This window comes from Cetorhinus maximus, unplaced genomic scaffold, assembly GCF_964194155.1.
Source record: "Cetorhinus maximus unplaced genomic scaffold, sCetMax3.hap1.1 HAP1_SCAFFOLD_1388, whole genome shotgun sequence".
Taxonomy (NCBI): domain Eukaryota; kingdom Metazoa; phylum Chordata; class Chondrichthyes; order Lamniformes; family Cetorhinidae; genus Cetorhinus; species Cetorhinus maximus.
In genome coordinates, this window is record NW_027597329.1 from 55237 (window position 1) to 73136 (window position 17900).

The following is a 17900-nucleotide window of genomic DNA, read 5'->3' on the forward strand; positions in this document are numbered from 1 at the left end:
GGTCAGGGTCTGGAATGCACCACCTGATAGCGCGGCGGAGGCAGGTTCAATTGAAGAGGGAATGAGATGATTATTTGAAAAGAAAGCATGTGCCGGGTTACGTGGAGAAGGCAGGAGAAAGGCACGAGGTGAAATGTTCACCGGGAGAGCTGGTGCAGGCACGACGGGCGGAATGGGCTCCTTGTGCAATGTAAGGATTGTGTGAATGTGGATGTAGAGGTTTCGGAGTAGCTGTGTAAAGTGTGTGAGCTTTGAGGTGTGAGTTTTGATTGTTGCTGTGTCAGCAGCAGCAGCGGCAGCGGCAGCAGAGAGCTGGTTTAAAATGTTGTGAGGCGAAAGGTGCAGCTGAGAGAGTGTTTGAGAGGTGTATTTGCAAGTGAAAGCTGTTTTTGTATAAGTGAGGTAGAGTGTTTGTGAGATGAGAGTGCTGTCTGTGAGTGTTGGGTGAGCGTGCGTGTTTTTTGTGTGTAGCTGCTGCGGGTGAGTGAGTGAGAGAGAGAGAGAGAGAGAGAGAGAGAGAAAGAAAGAAAGTTGGATAAAAACAAAAAGCTAAAAGCTACTGCGGATGCTGGAAATCCAAAACAAAATAAAAACAGAATTACCTGGAAAAACTCAGCAAGTCTGGCAGCATCGGCGGAGAAGAAACCAGTCAACGTTTCGAGCCCTCATGGCCCTTCAGCAGAACTGAAGCATAGTTTCAACAAGGGAGAAATATAAATTGGTTTAAGGTGGGTGGGGGGGGAAGAGACACATTGAGGGTGTAGTGTGAGCAGATAATCAAAAGATGTCAGAGACAAAAGGGTCAAAGAGGTGTTGAAGGTGGTGGTCTTTGTCTGAGAAAAGTGCTAATTAAGAATGCAAGACAGGATATTCAAAGTACAGCTCTAGTGGGGGTGGGGTGGAAAGACTAAAGACCTTTAGTCTTTCCACCCCACCCCCACTAGAGCTGTACTTTGAATATCCTGTCTTGCATTCTTAATTAGCACTTTTCTCAGACAAAGACCACCACCTTCAACACCTCTTTGACCCTTTTGTCTCTGACATCTTTTGATTATCTGCTCACACCACACCCTCAATGTGTCTCTTCCCCCCCACCCACCTTAAACCAATTTATATTTCTCCCTTGTTGAAACTATGCTTCAGTTCTGCTGAAGGGCCATGAGGGCTCGAAACGTTGACTGATTTCTTCTCCGCCGATGCTGCCAGACTTGCTGAGTTTTTCCAAAGAAAGTTGGATTTTGGAACATGTACATGTTGAGAAGTAAAGAAAGCAGATGTTTGTAAGAAAACTATTTTTAGCATTGAAAATCCCCTGGAAAGGGGAGGGTGCACCGTTCCCAGAGATACTGCAATACCGGGTCGATGCGTGGAGTGGACGGAGCAAGCCCCTATTCCATCTCCCTGCTCCAAAAATCAATTTAATATATGGTCCCCAGATAAGGGACGTATCAGATATTAAACTGATAAGAACAGATTTTTTTTTTTTTTTTTTTTTTGTAAAAATATACTTTATTCATAAAAATCTTCAATCACATTCAAAACCATTTCAAAAACAACATTACAAGGGTACAATCCAGGTTAAACTTTTACAAAATGTATCACCAGGTGCATCAGTACAAACAATATTACAGTCATTTACAGCCTTTCATTTTGATCTGTACAGCCCGAGGGGCTCTAAACAGTTCCCAGTCTCTCGGTGCGCTGTGGTAGAAAGGTCTTAGACAGCGACCCTTCCCCATTGCGCCTTTGCGGCAGCTGCCCCAAGCTTTAGTGCGTCCCTCAGCACGTAGTCCTGGACTTTGGATTGTGCCAGTCCGCAACAATCGGTCGGGGACAACTCTTTGTGCTGGAAGACCAACAAGTTTCGGGCAGACCAAAGCGCCTCTTTCACCGAGTTGATGATCCTCCAGCTGCAGTTGATGTTTGTCTCGGTGTGTGTCCCTGGGAACAGCCCGTAGAGCACAGAGTCCTGTGTCACAGAACTGCTCGGGATGAACCTCGACAGCAACCACTGCATCTCTCTCCAGACTTTCTTTGCAAAGGCACAATCCACAAGGAGGTGAACAACGGTCTCTTCCCCACCACAGCCACCTCGAGGGCATCGTGCAGAGGGGGTGAGACTCCTGGCGTGTAGGAAGGATCTGACGGGGAGGGCCTTTCTCACCACCAGCCAAGCTACGTCTTGGTGCTTGTTGGAAAGTTCTGGCGATGAGGCATTCTGCCAAATGACTTTGACAGTCTGCTCGGGGAACCATCCCACAGGGTCCACCCTCTCCTTATCCCTCAGGGCCTCTAGGACGTTACGTGCTGACCACTGCCTGATGGACTTGTGGTCAAAGGTGTTTTTCTGCATAAATTTTTCCACCAGGGACAGGTGGTACGGCACGGTCCAACTACTTGGAGCGTTCCGCGGCAGCGTGGCCAGACCCATCCTTCGCAACACCGGGGACAGGTAGAACCTCAGCACGTAGTGACACTTGGTGTTTGCGTACTGAGGGTCTACGCACCGCTTGATGCAGCCACACACAAAGGTGGCCATCAGTATGAGGGCGATGTTGGGCACGTTTTTTCCCCCTTTATCTAGAGGCTTGTACATCGCGTCCCTGCAGACACGATCCATTTTCGACCTCCAGATAAAGCGGAAGATGGCTCGAGTGATCGCCATCGCGCAGGAGTGTGGAATGGGCCAGACCTGCGCCACGTACAGCAACAGCGAGAGTACCTCACACCTGATGACCAGGTTCTTACCCGCAATGGAGAGGGAGCGTCGCTCCCACATGCCCAGTTTCCTTTTCACCATAGCCACTCGCTCCTTCCAGTTTCTAACGCATGCCCCGGTCCCTCCGAACCATATCCCCAGCACCTTCAGGCCGTCAGCCCTGACAGTGAAGGGGACAAAGGATCGGTCAGCCCAGTTCCCAAAGAACGTGGCCTCGCTCTTCCCACGATTTACCTTGGCTCCCGAGGCCAGTTCGAACTGGTCGCAGACGTGCATCAGTCTGCGCACCGACAGCGGATCCGAGCAGAAGACGGCGACGTCGTCCATGTACAGGGAGGCTTTTACCTGAGTGCCTCCACTGCCTGGGATCGTCACTCCTCTTATGCCCGGATCCTTCCTGATGGACTCGGCAAAGGGTTCTATGCAGCACACAAAAAGGACAGGCGAGAGAGGGCAGCCCTGCCTGACTCCAGATTTAATCGGAAAGCTATCTGTTTCCCACCCATTGATTGAGACTGCGCTACTGATGTTAGTGTAGAGCAGTTGGATCCAATTTCGAATTCCCTCCCCAAAGCCCATTTTGGAGAGCACATCCCCCATGTAGGTGTGCGATATTCTGTCAAAGGCCTTCTCCTGATCCAAGCTGATGAGGCAGGTATCCACACCCCTGTCCTGTACATAGGCAATCGTATCCCTGAGCAGCGCCAGGCTGTCAGAGATCTTCCTGCCTGGCACAGAGCAGGTCTGGTCAGGGTGAATCACCAATTCCAGAGCGGATTTGACCCGGTTGGCGATGACCTTGGACAGAATCTTATAGTCCATATTCAACAGTGAAATGGGTCGCCAATTTCTAATTTCCTCCCTTTCCCCCTTGTGCTTGTAGATGAGGGTGATGATGCCTTTCCTCATGGATTCTGACATGCTGCCGGCCAGGAGCATACTCTCGTACACTTCTAGCAGGTCTGGGCCGATCAAGTCCCACAGAGCCGAATACAACTCCGCCGGCAGGCCGTCGCTTCCGGGGGTTTTACTCTTCTCGAAGGACTCGAGGGCCTTAGTCAGTTCGTCAGGAGTTAGCGGTTTGTCTAGGCTCTCCCGCGTACTGTGGTCTAGGACCTCCGTGATAGAGGACAGGAAGGACTGGGAGGCCGTGCTGTCCGTGGGCTTCACGTCATACAGTCCGGCATAAAAGGATTTGCTGATCCTCAGAATGTCGGACCGTGATGACTTTACTGAGCCGTCTTCTTCCTTCAGGCTGCTGATCACAGAGCGCTCTCTGTGTACCTTTTGGAAGAAGAAACGTGAGCACGTCTCATCCTGCTCCACGGAGCGGACTCTGGAACGGAAGATGATCTTGGAGGCCTCCGAGGCAAAGTGCGAGGCTTGCTGGCCCTTCACCTCTTGGAGCTCCTCCTTGACATCGACCCCCATCGACTGCAGCCGGAGCAGATTCTGCATCTTTTCCTGGAGTCGGGACATTTCCCTCTGTTCCTTTCTAGCTTTCTGGGTGCCTTTGAGGATGAAAAACCTCTTGATGCTTCCCTTGATCACTTCCCACCAGTGTGTCAGGGACTCAAAGAGGGGTTTCACGGTTCTCCAACCTTTGTAATCCCTCTTGAGCTCCTCAATGTTCTCTGGGGTCAGCAGTTGCACATTTAGCTTCCATGCCCCCCTGCCCACCCTCAGGTCTTCCTCCAAGTGGCAGTCCGCCAGTAGGAGGCAGTGGTCAGAGAAGAACACCGGCTTGACCTCGGTGGATCTGACTGTGAATGCACGGGACACAAACAGGAAGTCTATCCTGGAACGAATGGACCCGTCTGGCCGCGACCAGGTGTATCTACGCTGCGCTCCGTCTGCAGGGTTGCTGAAGACGTCGTGCAGCTTGGCATCCTTAACTGTTTCCATCAGGGATCTGGACGTAGCGTCCAATCTGCTTCCGGCCCTGCTGGATCGTCCAGCCGCATCGATGATGCAGTTGAAGTCCCCGCCCAGAATGACCGGCCTGGAGGTCGCCAGCAGCAGTGGGAGCTGCTGAAAAACCTCCAGCCGCTCAGCCCCTTGTGCCGGGCCGTACACGTTTATTAACCGGAGTGGAGCGTTCTTGTACATTACGTCTGCTACCAGGAGTCGCCCGCCCACCACCTCCTTGACCTCGGAGACGGTGAAGTTGCCTCCCCGCAGCAGAATACCCAGGCCGGAGGAACGAGAGTCGTTTCCGCCCGACCAGATCGATGGCCCGTGGGACCACCATCGTGACCATTGCCTGTAGGAGCTGAGGTGCGGTATCGCACACTCCTGCAGAAACAACAGGTCAGCTTTGACCTTGGCTAGGTAGTCCAAGGTCGCAACACATCGCGTAGTAGATTTAATGCTACGCACATTTATGGATACAATCTTTAAACCCATATTAAAGCATTTATTCTCCTACCAATCCCACTGTCTCTGAGAGTCCCAGACCTTTAGTCTGCTCCTTCATACCCGTAGTGAGCTCAAATTCCTTCACTTTGGATGGGCTGAGGTAGATCTCCTTGGCCGTGTTCTGCTCCAGTGGCATCTGGAGGTTCACGTAGTGAGCGGATTTTGAGATGACCTTTGCTGGAGAAGCTTCTCCAAAACTCACCCCCTCTGGGGGGTTGCTGTTCCCGGCTTCCTGGAGCTGGGGTGCGATGATTGCCTCACTGCTCCCAGATTCCAGGGGCTGTGGTGCACTGGCCTCCTCAGGTTGCAGGCCAAGTTGGGGTGCGCTGGTCTCCTTGTTGTCTCCAATTTTCTGGAGCTCGGGTGTCTCGTCCTCCAACGCCCTGGAGCTTTGCCGCCTCTTCTGTCGGTGCCGCTCTGGCACTTCCTCATCCGAAGAGCTGCTGCCCTTGTCATCCGTGTCAGATGGGAGACGCCTCTTGCCGCTTCTCTGGGAAACGCCTTTGCTTCTTCTTCGCTCCCTCTTACTTTTCTTGTTCTTCACCGTCCGCCACTCCCCCTGCTGCTTTTCCACTGCTGCCTCCTCCTCCATTGATTCGCTGTCCTGAGGGCTGGAAGGTTCAGGGGGTAGTGCTGTTGATTGGCTCTCTGTTGCCTCAATCTCTTTCTCCACCTTGTCTCTCTCTGTGTCCTCCTTTGTCCCGTTGAGCTCCCTGGGGGCCTTGGTGGTTGGAGTGACACGGAACCTTTCTTCTGCTTCCCCCTGGTCGGCTTTGGCTGCCTGTGCGTAAGTACGGCAGCGTTTGGGGCAGGTCCTGTAGAGGTGACTTGCCTCGCCACACAGGTTGCAGCACTTGGCCTGTTTGCAGTCTTTTGTCTGGTGCCCTTCCTGTTTGCAGATCTTGCAGAGGGAGGCGCTGCAGTTGGCCGCCACATGGCCAGCCTTGCCGCATGAGCGACAATGCTTGGGTTGCCCAGCGTAGACCAGGTAGCCACGGTTTCCCCCGATTGCGAAACTGGAAGGAGGGTGGAAAATGACTCCCTTACCATCGGTCTTTAGCGTGACCTTAAACAGGCGTTTGCCTGTCCAGATCCCCAAGTCGTCTCGAATCTCGGTGCCGCTCCCCACCTTATCGAAGTACCTGGTGAGGAAGGTGACCACGTCGGCGACAGGGACGAAGGGGTTGTACACATGCACCATCACCTCACGTTCCCGTTGCAACGGCAGAGAAAAGTGCGGCTCCGCCGTCAGGATCTTCATCTCCGGCAGGTCTCTCTTCTCCTCGAACACCCTCAGGAGTCGGACGCAGTCTGCCACTTGCTTGAACGTGACGTCGAAATAACCACCTTTGCGGGAGTCGTGCAGGGTGAAGATCTCCGTAGCTTGGAAGCCGCACGCCTTCAACAGGATCCTCCTGGTGAAGAAGCCCCGATCCATAGGTGATCCTCCTTCGCTGTGGTTCACCGTGACTCGGACGGTGATAGGTAACCCACGGTATGGATTTCGATTGCGATTGGTTATAGCCCTTCCATCCCGACCTTGCCTTGGTAGGACCATGGTGTCGCCCCTGCAACACTTGATCTTAGCCAAAAGGCCGAGAAGCGATTCCATTTGCCTTCCTTGTTACCTGCTGTACCTGCATACTAGCTTTCAGCGATTCGTGCGCGAGGACACCCAGATCCCTCTGTGCTGAAGCATTTCTGAAGTTTCTCTCCATTTGAATAATAAGTCGCCTTTTTATTCTTCTGACCAAAATGGATAACCGCACACTTATTAAACTTATTTAACTTAGTTAAACTCCATCTGCCAAATTTTGGCCCGTTCACCTAACCTGTCCATATCCATTTGTAAATTTCTTATTTCTTCATTGCAACTTACTTTCCCACCTATTTTGGTGTCATCTGCAAATTTAGCTATAGTACCTTCTACTCCTGAATCCAAGTAAATAGTTGGGGCCCGAGGACCGAACCCTGTGGCACCCCACTAGTTACAGCTTGGCATCCACAAAAGACCCATTTATCTTGACTCTCTGCTTTCTGTTGGTTAGCCAATCCTCTATCCAAGCTAATATATTACCCTTAGCTGCGTGTGATCTTATCTTGTGTATTAATCTTTTGTGCGGCACCTTATCAAATGCCTTCTGGAAGTCCAGACATACTACATGTACAGGATCCCCGTTATCCACTTTGCTTGTCACATCTTCAAAGAACTCTAGCAAATTAGTCAAACACGATTTACTCTTCGTAAAGCCATGCCGACTCTGAGGGATTGCATTTTGACTTGCATTTTAGGAAGGTAGTGGAGGCATTGGAGAGAGTGCAGAAGAGGTTTACGAGTTTGGTTCCAGGGGCGAGGAAGTTGAGTTATGAAGTAAGATTGGAGAAGTTGGGACTGTATTCCTTGGGGAAAAGAAGTCTGAGAGGAGACTTGATAGAGGTATTGAAAATCATGAGGGGTCTGGAGAGAGTAGATAGGGAGAAACTGTTTGCACCGGGGCAAGGATCGAGAAGGAGAGGGCACAGGTTTAAAGTAACTGGCAAAAGAAGCAAAAGCGATAGGAGCAGCGAGCGGTCAGGGTCTGGAATGCACCACCTGATAGCGCGGCGGAGGCAGGTTCAATTGAAGAGGGAATGAGATGATTATTTGAAAAGAAAGCATGTGCCGGGTTACGTGGAGAAGGCAGGAGAAAGGCACGAGGTGAAATGTTCACCGGGAGAGCTGGTGCAGGCACGACGGGCGGAATGGGCTCCTTGTGCAATGTAAGGATTGTGTGAATGTGGATGTAGAGGTTTCGGAGTAGCTGTGTAAAGTGTGTGAGCTTTGAGGTGTGAGTTTTGATTGTTGCTGTGTCAGCAGCAGCAGCGGCAGCGGCAGCAGAGAGCTGGTTTAAAATGTTGTGAGGCGAAAGGTGCAGCTGAGAGAGTGTTTGAGAGGTGTATTTGCAAGTGAAAGCTGTTTTTGTATAAGTGAGGTAGAGTGTTTGTGAGATGAGAGTGCTGTCTGTGAGTGTTGGGTGAGCGTGCGTGTTTTTTGTGTGTAGCTGCTGCGGGTGAGTGAGTGAGAGAGAGAGAGAGAGAGAGAGAGAGAGAAAGAAAGAAAGTTGGATAAAAACAAAAAGCTAAAAGCTACTGCGGATGCTGGAAATCCAAAACAAAATAAAAACAGAATTACCTGGAAAAACTCAGCAAGTCTGGCAGCATCGGCGGAGAAGAAACCAGTCAACGTTTCGAGCCCTCATGGCCCTTCAGCAGAACTGAAGCATAGTTTCAACAAGGGAGAAATATAAATTGGTTTAAGGTGGGTGGGGGGGGAAGAGACACATTGAGGGTGTAGTGTGAGCAGATAATCAAAAGATGTCAGAGACAAAAGGGTCAAAGAGGTGTTGAAGGTGGTGGTCTTTGTCTGAGAAAAGTGCTAATTAAGAATGACTAAAGACCTTTAGTCTTTCCACCCCACCCCCACTAGAGCTGTACTTTGAATATCCTGTCTTGCATTCTTAATTAGCACTTTTCTCAGACAAAGACCACCACCTTCAACACCTCTTTGACCCTTTTGTCTCTGACATCTTTTGATTATCTGCTCACACCACACCCTCAATGTGTCTCTTCCCCCCCACCCACCTTAAACCAATTTATATTTCTCCCTTGTTGAAACTATGCTTCAGTTCTGCTGAAGGGCCATGAGGGCTCGAAACGTTGACTGATTTCTTCTCCGCCGATGCTGCCAGACTTGCTGAGTTTTTCCAAAGAAAGTTGGATTTTGGAACATGTACATGTTGAGAAGTAAAGAAAGCAGATGTTTGTAAGAAAACTATTTTTAGCATTGAAAATCCCCTGGAAAGGGGAGGGTGCACCGTTCCCAGAGATACTGCAATACCGGGTCGATGCGTGGAGTGGACGGAGCAAGCCCCTATTCCATCTCCCTGCTCCAAAAATCAATTTAATATATGGTCCCCAGATAAGGGACGTATCAGATATTAAACTGATAAGAACAGATTTTTTTTTTTTTTTTTTTGTAAAAATATACTTTATTCATAAAAATCTTCAATCACATTCAAAACCATTTCAAAAACAACATTACAAGGGTACAATCCAGGTTAAACTTTTACAAAATGTATCACCAGGTGCATCAGTACAAACAATATTACAGTCATTTACAGCCTTTCATTTTGATCTGTACAGCCCGAGGGGCTCTAAACAGTTCCCAGTCTCTCGGTGCGCTGTGGTAGAAAGGTCTTAGACAGCGACCCTTCCCCATTGCGCCTTTGCGGCAGCTGCCCCAAGCTTTAGTGCGTCCCTCAGCACGTAGTCCTGGACTTTGGATTGTGCCAGTCCGCAACAATCGGTCGGGGACAACTCTTTGTGCTGGAAGACCAACAAGTTTCGGGCAGACCAAAGCGCGTCTTTCACCGAGTTGATGATCCTCCAGCTGCAGTTGATGTTTGTCTCGGTGTGTGTCCCTGGGAACAGCCCGTAGAGCACAGAGTCCTGTGTCACAGAACTGCTCGGGATGAACCTCGACAGCAACCACTGCATCTCTCTCCAGACTTTCTTTGCAAAGGCACAATCCACAAGGAGGTGGACAACGGTCTCTTCCCCACCACAGCCACCTCGAGGGCATCGTGCAGAGGGGGTGAGACTCCTGGCGTGTAGGAAGGATCTGACGGGGAGGGCCTTTCTCACCACCAGCCAAGCTACGTCTTGGTGCTTGTTGGAAAGTTCTGGCGATGAGGCATTCTGCCAAATGACTTTGACAGTCTGCTCGGGGAACCATCCCACAGGGTCCACCCTCTCCTTATCCCTCAGGGCCTCTAGGACGTTACGTGCTGACCACTGCCTGATGGACTTGTGGTCAAAGGTGTTTTTCTGCATAAATTTTTCCACCAGGGACAGGTGGTACGGCACGGTCCAACTACTTGGAGCGTTCCGCGGCAGCGTGGCCAGACCCATCCTTCGCAACACCGGGGACAGGTAGAACCTCAGCACGTAGTGACACTTGGTGTTTGCGTACTGAGGGTCTACGCACCGCTTGATGCAGCCGCACACAAAGGTGGCCATCAGTATGAGGGCGGTGTTGGGCACGTTTTTTCCCCCTTTATCTAGAGGCTTGTACATCGCGTCCCTGCAGACACGATCCATTTTCGACCTCCAGATAAAGCGGAAGATGGCTCGAGTGATCGCCATCGCGCAGGAGTGTGGAATGGGCCAGACCTGCGCCACGTACAGCAACAGCGAGAGTACCTCACACCTGATGACCAGGTTCTTACCCACAATGGAGAGGGAGCGTCGCTCCCACATGCCCAGTTTCCTTTTCACCATAGCCACTCGCTCCTTCCAGTTTCTAACGCATGCCCCGGTCCCTCCGAACCATATCCCCAGCACCTTCAGGCCGTCAGCCCTGACAGTGAAGGGGACATAGGATCGGTCAGCCCACTTCCCAAAGAACATGGCCTCGCTCTTCCCACGATTTACCTTGGCTCCCGAGGCCAGTTCGAACTGGTCGCAGACGTGCATCAGTCTGCGCACCGACAGCGGATCCGAGCAGAAGACGGCGACGTCGTCCATGTACAGGGAGGCTTTTACCTGAGTGCCTCCACTGCCTGGGATCGTCACTCCTCTTATGCCCGGATCCTTCCTGATGGACTCGGCAAAGGGTTCTATGCAGCACACAAAAAGGACAGGCGAGAGAGGGCAGCCCTGCCTGACTCCAGATTTAATCGGAAAGCTATCTGTTTCCCACCCATTGATTGAGACTGCGCTACTGATGTTAGTGTAGAGCAGTTGGATCCAATTTCGAATTCCCTCCCCAAACCCCATTTTGGAGAGCACATCCCCCATGTAGGTGTGCGATATTCTGTCAAAGGCCTTCTCCTGATCCAAGCTGATGAGGCAGGTATCCACACCCCTGTCCTGTACATAGGCAATCGTATCCCTGAGCAGCGCCAGGCTGTCAGAGATCTTCCTGCCTGGCACAGAGCAGGTCTGGTCAGGGTGAATCACCAATTCCAGAGCGGATTTGACCCGGTTGGCGATGACCTTGGACAGAATCTTATAGTCCATATTCAACAGTGAAATGGGTCGCCAATTTCTAATTTCCTCCCTTTCCCCCTTGTGCTTGTAGATGAGGGTGATGATGCCTTTCCTCATGGATTCTGACATGCTGCCGGCCAGGAGCATACTCTCGTACACTTCTAGCAGGTCTGGGCCGATCAAGTCCCACAGGGCCGAATACAACTCCGCCGGCAGGCCGTCGCTTCCGGGGGTTTTACTCTTCTCGAAGGACTCGAGGGCCTTAGTCAGTTCGTCAGGAGTTAGCGGTTTGTCTAGGCTCTCCCGCGTACTGTGGTCTAGGACCTCCGTGATAGAGGACAGGAAGGACTGGGAGGCCGTGCTGTCCGTGGGCTTCACGTCATACAGTCCGGCATAAAAGGATTTGCTGATCCTCAGAATGTCGGACCGTGATGACTTTACTGAGCCGTCTTCTTCCTTCAGGCTGCTGATCACAGAGCGCTCTCTGTGTACCTTTTGGAAGAAGAAACGTGAGCACGTCTCATCCTGCTCCACGGAGCGGACTCTGGAACGGAAGATGATCTTGGAGGCCTCCGAGGCAAAGTGCGAGGCTTGCTGGCCCTTCACCTCTTGGAGCTCCTCCTTGACATCGACCCCCATCGACTGCAGCCGGAGCAGATTCTGCATCTTTTCCTGGAGTCGGGACATTTCCCTCTGTTCCTTTCTAGCTTTCTGGGTGCCTTTGAGGATGAAAAACCTCTTGATGCTTCCCTTGATCACTTCCCACCAGTGTGTCAGGGACTCAAAGAGGGGTTTCACGGTTCTCCAACCTTTGTAATCCCTCTTGAGCTCCTCAATGTTCTCTGGGGTCAGCAGTTGCACATTTAGCTTCCATGCCCCCCTGCCCACCCTCAGGTCTTCCTCCAAGTGGCAGTCCGCCAGTAGGAGGCAGTGGTCAGAGAAGAACACCGGCTTGACCTCGGTGGATCTGACTGTGAATGCACGGGACACAAACAGGAAGTCTATCCTGGAACGAATGGACCCGTCTGGCCGCGACCAGGTGTATCTACGCTGCGCTCCGTCTGCAGGGTTGCTGAAGACGTCGTGCAGCTTGGCATCCTTAACTGTTTCCATCAGGGATCTGGACGTAGCGTCCAATCTGCTTCCGGCCCTGCCGGATCGTCCAGCCGCATCGATGATGCAGTTGAAGTCCCCGCCCAGAATGACCGGCCTGGAGGTCGCCAGCAGCAGTGGGAGCTGCTGAAAAACCTCCAGCCGCTCAGCCCTTTGTGCCGGGCCGTACACGTTAATTAACCGGAGTGGAGCGTTCTTGTACATTACGTCTGCTACCAGGAGTCGCCCGCCCACCACCTCCTTGACCTCGGAGACGGTGAAGTTGCCTCCCCGCAGCAGAATACCCAGGCCGGAGGAACGAGAGTCGTTTCCGCCCGACCAGATCGATGGCCCGTGGGACCACCATCGTGACCATTGCCTGTAGGAGCTGAGGTGCGGTATCGCACACTCCTGCAGAAACAACAGGTCAGCTTTGACCTTGGCTAGGTAGTCCAAGGTCGCAACACATCGCGTAGTAGATTTAATGCTACGCACATTTATGGATACAATCTTTAAACCCATATTAAAGCATTTATTCTCCTACCAAACCCACTGTCTCTGAGAGTCCCAGACCTTTAGTCTGCTCCTTCATACCCGTAGTGAGCTCAAATTCCTTCACTTTGGATGGGCTGAGGTAGATCTCCTTGGCCGTGTTCTGCTCCAGTGGCATCTGGAGGTTCACGTAGTGAGCGGATTTTGAGATGACCTTTGCTGGAGAAGCTTCTCCAAAACTCACCCCCTCTGGGGGGTTGCTGTTCCCGGCTTCCTGGAGCTGGGGTGCGATGATTGCCTCCCTGCTCCCAGATTCCAGGGGCTGTGGTGCACTGGCCTCCTCAGGTTGCAGGCAAAGTTGGGGTGCGTTGGTCTCCTTGTTGTCTCCAATTTTCTGGAGCTCGGGTGTCTCGTCCTCCAACGCCCTGGAGCTTTGCCGCCTCTTCTGTCGGTGCCGCTCTGGCACTTCCTCATCCGAAGAGCTGCTGCCCTTGTCATCCGTGTCGGATGGGAGACGCCTCTTGCCCCTTCTCTGGGAAACGCCTTTGCTTCTTCTTCGCTCCCTCTTACTTTTCTTGTTCTTCACCGTCCGCCACTCCCCCTGCTGCTTTCCCACTGCTGCCTCCTCCTCCATTGATTCGCTGTCCTGAGGACTGGAAGGTTCAGGGGGTGGTGCTGTTGATTGGCTCTCTGTTGCCTCAATCTCTTTCTCCACCTTGTCTCTCTCTGTGTCCTCCTTTGTCCCGTTGAGCTCCCTGGGGGCCTTGGTGGTTGGAGTGACACGGAGCATTTCTTCTGCTTCCCCGTGGTCGGCTTTGGCTGCCTGTGCGTAAGTACGGCAGCGTTTGGGGCAGGTCCTGTAGAGGTGACTTGCCTCGCCACACAGGTTGCAGCACTTGGCCTGTTTGCAGTCTTTTGTCTGGTGCCCTTCCTGTTTGCAGATCTTGCAGAGGGAGGCGCTGCAGTTGGCCGCCACATGACCAGCCTTGCCGCATGAGCGGCAATGCTTGGGTTGCCCAGCGTAGACCAGGTAGCCACGGTTTCCCCCGATTGCGAAGCTGGAGGGAGGGTGGAAAATGGCTCCCTTACCGTCGGTCTTTAGCGTGACCTTAAACAGGCGTTTGCCTGTCCAGATCCCCAAGTCGTCTCGAATCTCGGTGCCGCTCCCCACCTTATCGAAGTACCTGGTGAGGAAGGTGACCACGTCGGCGACAGGGACGAAGGGGTTGTACACATGCACCATCACCTCACGTTCCCGTTGCAACGGCAGAGAAAAGTGCGGCTCCGCCGTCAGGATCTTCATCTCCGGCAGGTCTCTCTTCTCCTCGAACACCCTCAGGAGTCGGACGCAGTCTGCCACTTGCTTGAACGTGACGTCGAAATAACCACCTTTGCGGGAGTCGTGCAGGGTGAAGATCTCCGTAGCTTGGAAGCCGCACGCCTTCAACAGGATCCTCCTGGTGAAGAAGCCCCGATCCATAGGTGATCCTCCTTCGCTGTGGTTCACCGTGACTCGGACGGTGATAGGTAACCCACGGTATGGATTTCGATTGCGATTGGTTATAGCCCTTCCATCCCGACCTTGCCTTGGTAGGACCATGGTGTCGCCCCTGCAACACTTGATCTTAGCCAAAAGGCCGAGAAGCGATTCCATTTGCCTTCCTTGTTACCTGCTGTACCTGCATACTAGCTTTCAGCGATTCGTGCGCGAGGACACCCAGATCCCTCTGTGCTGAAGCATTTCTGAAGTTTCTCTCCATTTGAATAATAAGTCGCCTTTTTATTCTTCTGACCAAAATGGATAACCGCACACTTATTAAACTTATTTAACTTAGTTAAACTCCATCTGCCAAATTTTGGCCCGTTCACCTAACCTGTCCATATCCATTTGTAAATTTCTTATTTCTTCATTGCAACTTACTTTCCCACCTATTTTGGTGTCATCTGCAAATTTAGCTATAGTACCTTCTACTCCTGAATCCAAGTAAATAGTTGGGGCCCGAGGACCGAACCCTGTGGCACCCCACTAGTTACAGCTTGGCATCCACAAAAGACCCATTTATCTTGACTCTCTGCTTTCTGTTGGTTAGCCAATCCTCTATCCAAGCTAATATATTACCCTTAGCTGCGTGTGATCTTATCTTGTGTATTAATCTTTTGTGCGGCACCTTATCAAATGCCTTCTGGAAGTCCAGACATACTACATGTACAGGATCCCCGTTATCCACTTTGCTTGTCACATCTTCAAAGAACTCTAGCAAATTAGTCAAACACGATTTACTCTTCGTAAAGCCATGCCGACTCTGAGGGATTGCATTTTGACTTGCATTTTAGGAAGGTAGTGGAGGCATTGGAGAGAGTGCAGAAGAGGTTTACGAGTTTGGTTCCAGGGGCGAGGAAGTTGAGTTATGAAGTAAGATTGGAGAAGTTGGGACTGTATTCCTTGGGGAAAAGAAGTCTGAGAGGAGACTTGATAGAGGTATTGAAAATCATGAGGGGTCTGGAGAGAGTAGATAGGGAGAAACTGTTTGCACCGGGGCAAGGATCGAGAAGGAGAGGGCACAGGTTTAAAGTAACTGGCAAAAGAAGCAAAAGCGATAGGAGCAGCGAGCGGTCAGGGTCTGGAATGCACCACCTGATAGCGCGGCGGAGGCAGGTTCAATTGAAGAGGGAATGAGATGATTATTTGAAAAGAAAGCATGTGCCGGGTTACGTGGAGAAGGCAGGAGAAAGGCACGAGGTGAAATGTTCACCGGGAGAGCTGGTGCAGGCACGACGGGCGGAATGGGCTCCTTGTGCAATGTAAGGATTGTGTGAATGTGGATGTAGAGGTTTCGGAGTAGCTGTGTAAAGTGTGTGAGCTTTGAGGTGTGAGTTTTGATTGTTGCTGTGTCAGCAGCAGCAGCGGCAGCGGCAGCAGAGAGCTGGTTTAAAATGTTGTGAGGCGAAAGGTGCAGCTGAGAGAGTGTTTGAGAGGTGTATTTGCAAGTGAAAGCTGTTTTTGTATAAGTGAGGTAGAGTGTTTGTGAGATGAGAGTGCTGTCTGTGAGTGTTGGGTGAGCGTGCGTGTTTTTTGTGTGTAGCTGCTGCGGGTGAGTGAGTGAGAGAGAGAGAGAGAGAGAGAGAGAGAGAAAGAAAGAAAGTTGGATAAAAACAAAAAGCTAAAAGCTACTGCGGATGCTGGAAATCCAAAACAAAATAAAAACAGAATTACCTGGAAAAACTCAGCAAGTCTGGCAGCATCGGCGGAGAAGAAACCAGTCAACGTTTCGAGCCCTCATGGCCCTTCAGCAGAACTGAAGCATAGTTTCAACAAGGGAGAAATATAAATTGGTTTAAGGTGGGTGGGGGGGGAAGAGACACATTGAGGGTGTAGTGTGAGCAGATAATCAAAAGATGTCAGAGACAAAAGGGTCAAAGAGGTGTTGAAGGTGGTGGTCTTTGTCTGAGAAAAGTGCTAATTAAGAATGACTAAAGACCTTTAGTCTTTCCACCCCACCCCCACTAGAGCTGTACTTTGAATATCCTGTCTTGCATTCTTAATTAGCACTTTTCTCAGACAAAGACCACCACCTTCAACACCTCTTTGACCCTTTTGTCTCTGACATCTTTTGATTATCTGCTCACACCACACCCTCAATGTGTCTCTTCCCCCCCACCCACCTTAAACCAATTTATATTTCTCCCTTGTTGAAACTATGCTTCAGTTCTGCTGAAGGGCCATGAGGGCTCGAAACGTTGACTGATTTCTTCTCCGCCGATGCTGCCAGACTTGCTGAGTTTTTCCAAAGAAAGTTGGATTTTGGAACATGTACATGTTGAGAAGTAAAGAAAGCAGATGTTTGTAAGAAAACTATTTTTAGCATTGAAAATCCCCTGGAAAGGGGAGGGTGCACCGTTCCCAGAGATACTGCAATACCGGGTCGATGCGTGGAGTGGACGGAGCAAGCCCCTATTCCATCTCCCTGCTCCAAAAATCAATTTAATATATGGTCCCCAGATAAGGGACGTATCAGATATTAAACTGATAAGAACAGATGGTTTTTCCGGGAGTGGGACATGAACCCACAACCCTCTGATTCAAAGGCGAGGGTGCTATGAACTGAGCCACAGCTGACACCTCAGATACTACACTTGATCTTAGCCAAAAGGCCGAGAAGCGATGCCGGCGCCGCCCTTGACTTCCCCGAGTGCCATCTGCCTTCCCTCCTTTAAAGCAGACTGACAGCGTTCAAAGACTTATGTATATATATATCTAAGCACTGACGGTTTCACTGTTGGCATATTTGTCCCGGGATTTCTAATTGGAAAAGTTGCCTTTGTTCTCTCTCTTTCAGTGAGACTGCATCAGAGTTATGTAGATCGGCAGTATTCCACCAATCAGATGGGAGAGGGTTGTGCCTATCCACATGGACGTCAGTGTCAGAGGCTGCTGTGGAAGAAGCTTTTGAAAGCAGTTGCGTGTCTTGCAGGGCGTGAGTGACAATGCAGCAAGCAAGTGTGCAGAGCTGCACACATAGAGTCCTAGATTGGTTAGAGCAGAAAAGGAGGCCATTCGGCCTGTCGTGTCTGTGCTAGCTCTTTGCAAGAGCAACTCCCCTAGTGCCACTCACCTGCCTTTTCCCCATAGCCCTGCAAATATTTTCTCTTCAGATAATTATCCGATTCTCTTTTGAAAGCCACTCTTGAAAGTGCCCCCAGCACACTCTCAGGCAGTGCATTGCAGATTCTAACCACTCGCTGCGCAAGAAGGTTTCTCCTCATGTCGCCTTAGTTCTTTTGCCATTCACTTTAAATGGGGGTCCTCCATGTTGTGTTTTCCACCTTACGCAAACACACCGACGACACAAAGAGGATCGCTAACTCAATTCTTTGATTTGAAGAGATGAAATATATACAACAATATCTAGGTCTCTAGGACAGCTCCTATCATCGGCCCGAGAATTATACATGAGTATATACACGTCACACCCTGCCTGGCGATGCACAGCAATTTTAGATACGCTCTTTAAAGGTATACCACAACAACTCCAAGCTGTACCCTTAAATAATAAGAACTATTTACATTACAACAAATTGCTCTTCTGTGTTTGAACCTACAATTGTACAAAGTGATCACCTTATGAGTCCCTGGGACGGAATGGTGGTT

General features: G+C 50.9%; 2 non-coding genes and 1 pseudogene across 2 annotated transcripts; all 3 read right to left on the reverse strand.

Moving 5' to 3' along the window:
* Positions 1–1321: 1321 nt before the first annotated feature.
* LOC144676143 (U2 spliceosomal RNA) lies at positions 1322–1506 on the reverse strand. The gene has a single exon (XR_013575257.1). It is a non-coding gene; the product is annotated as a U2 spliceosomal RNA (small nuclear RNA).
* Positions 1507–8980: 7474 nt separating this feature from the next.
* On the reverse strand, positions 8981–9162 carry LOC144676139 (U2 spliceosomal RNA). Its single transcript, XR_013575253.1, has one exon. It is a non-coding gene; the product is annotated as a U2 spliceosomal RNA (small nuclear RNA).
* Positions 9163–16636: 7474 nt separating this feature from the next.
* On the reverse strand, positions 16637–16915 carry LOC144676137 (U2 spliceosomal RNA; annotated as a pseudogene).
* Positions 16916–17900: the final 985 nt, after the last annotated feature.